General features: G+C 35.9%; 1 pseudogene; it reads right to left on the bottom strand.

Annotated features, from left to right (window-relative positions):
• Positions 1 to 1,769: 1,769 nt before the first annotated feature.
• On the bottom strand, positions 1,770 to 2,334 carry LOC121471706 (annotated as a pseudogene).
• Between the last annotated feature and the right edge of the window lie 523 nt (positions 2,335 to 2,857).

Consider the following 2,857-nt stretch of genomic DNA (forward strand, 5'->3'; position numbering starts at 1 on the left):
AAAACAATTTTGAGATAAAAAGAAAAAGTTGGAGGACTCCTACTTCTTGATTTTAAAACCTATCACAAAATCACAGATCAAAACAGTGTGGCATTAGTATAAAGACAGTCAACTAGATCAACAAAATAGAGAGCCCAGGAATAAATCGTTACCTATATAGTCCCATGCTCTTTGACAAGGGTGCCAAGACTACCCAAGTGGAACAGACAGTCTCCTCCACAATTTTATTTTTGGTAAAACCAGGTATATATACATAAGAGTTATTTATTTATTTATTTTTATACATAAGAGTTAAATTGGACCCTTATCTTTTACCAGATACAAAAATTAAACTAGATTAAAGACATAAAGATAAGGCCTAAGTCTATAAAACTCTTAGGAGAAAACAAAGAGGGAAAACTTCATCATGTTGAATTTGGCAATGATTTCTTGGAATATGACACCAAAAACATAGAAAACACAAAAAGGGAAAAATAGGACTACATTAAACTGAAAAACTTAGGTGTCAGGGGCTCAATCAACAGAGTGAAATGGCAAGTTACAGAATGGGAGAAAATATTTGCAAATTATATATGTGATAAGTGATTGACATATCCAGAATAAATAAAGAACTGCTACAACACAACAAAAAAATCATATATTCTGATTAAAAATAACCAAAAGGCCTTGAATAGACATTTCTCTAAATAAGAAATACAATGGCCAATAAGCACATGAAAAGATGCTCAACATTAGTAATTGCCTGGAAAATGCAAATCAAAAAAGCAATGACATATATTACCTCATACTCATTAGCATACCTAATAACATTAAAAATACAAAGAGAATAATTAATGTTGGTGAGTATGTAGAGAAATTGGAACCCTTGTTACATTATTTATGGGATTGCTATGGAAAGCTGTATGGCAGTTCCTTAGAAGTTAAAAATAGAACTATATCATATGATTAAATAATCCTGCTTTTGGATGTATATCCAGAAGAATTGAAAGTAGGAACTCAGAGATATTTGTATATCCATGTTCATAGCAACACTAGTCACAGTTCCTAAGAGTAGAAGCAATCCAGATGTTTACAACAGATGAGTGGATAAATAAAATGTGGTATATACATACAATGGAACATTATTCAGCCTTAAAAAGGAAGGAGTTCTTCCATGTTTTCATATGCTACAACATGATGGACCTTGAAGACATTATGTGGAGTGAAATAAGGCAGTCACAAAAGGACAAATACCATATGGTTCTTTTTATGTGAGGGATGTAAAATAATATAATTCATAGAAACAGAAAGAGTGGTGGTTATCAGGGGCTGGGGGACATGAGAGTTGTTTAATGGCTATAGTTTCAGATCTGCAAGATGAAAAAGTTCTAGATATCTGTTTCACAATAATATGGATATACTTAAAACTACTGAACTAGAAATTTTAAAATGGTTAAGATGGTGAATGTTTTTCTCTTAACAGCACTGCGGTTTTATTAACCATTCAGGTCTAGTAGCATCTGGTAAGATCAGGACAGAATTGGGGTTTAAAAGTGAACAGATATTAAGCATCTAGTAGTTTGAAAGAAGTCACTATATACTCTTTTCACAAACATGTTTTCACAGAACCAGTATGGTACTAGCCACTAGCCCAGGACGCCAAAGTGTACTAAAGTAGAAGAGATGCAACAAGAAAAAATAGCTATGTTAGAAAGACTTCAATACTTTAGAAAAAGAGCGCAACACTCAATTTTTCCCCTTTGGCTCCTAAAACATTGTACAGTCTAGATCTACCTATACAGTCCTGCATCAGTTTCTAGAATATTGGACAGGAGGGCAAAAATAAAATGATACTGACCAGTACAGTCTTTGGGTATTTGGGAAGGGGAAGGGGAGAAAGTCAGTTCACAGAACAAATTAGTTTTGTCAACAGGATCTTTGAATTCTTTTTTCTTCCATACTTCTTCAAGTCACACGTCCTCTCTCTGGCGCTCCAGTTTGGCAGCCGTCTGTACCTCTTGATTCTCTTTGTTGGCTTCCATTTTGTGGGTCAGCTTTTCTCCCACCATTTACTGAAATTATTCTTTTCTTCTGTTGCTTTTTGAAGCACTTCTTTCTCATGCTTTCATTTCTCAGCAAGCTGCTTCAAGACCTCAGCTTCATGGGACTTGAGTCATTCTTCTGCAGCTTCTAATTTATTCTGAATTTCCTCCAGGGAAAGAATCCTTCTTCTTTGGAAGGAGAATGGGGAGTTCTGGGATGGATTCTTTTGAATGAGGGCTGAGAATCAGCTCAAAAGCTTTTGCCTGAGGCATATTTCTTCAGTTCTTTCACTGGCATATCAGAAGAAGTCATGACAGCAGACAAGAGACTGGCAGTGCATTCAATGGAATCCACTGGCAAGGAAAACAGCTCAGTCTGAGCCACCTGGCCATGCTCTCCAAGATGGTAAATTTTCTGTTATGTATTTTTATCACAGTTTTAGAAACTTTAAAATATGATGCAGTTTTTCAACTCTGTGTGTAGATTCCTTTTTAAAATATTTTATTTATTCATGAGAGACACAGAGACACAGGCAGAGGGAGAAGCAGACTCCTTGTAGGGAGCCCGATGTGGGACTCGATCCCAGGACCCTAGGATCATGCCCAGAGCCAAAGGCAGACGCTCAACCACTGAGCCACCTAGGTGTCACCGTGTGTAGATTCTGATGTATTGATTGACTATATGCCACAGTTCATTTCATAAATCATTTTGACCATAAAGACATCTTCAAAATTTTATCTGTTTTCTTCCTCCACTGGTAGGAAGTATATAGTCTTATTTTGCAGAAGGGAAAATACAAACACAAGCAAACAGATCCCTTTATCTTCCATGTGGT

The sequence above is a fragment of the Vulpes lagopus genome, chromosome 11, assembly GCF_018345385.1.
Source record: "Vulpes lagopus strain Blue_001 chromosome 11, ASM1834538v1, whole genome shotgun sequence".
Lineage (NCBI taxonomy): Eukaryota > Metazoa > Chordata > Mammalia > Carnivora > Canidae > Vulpes > Vulpes lagopus.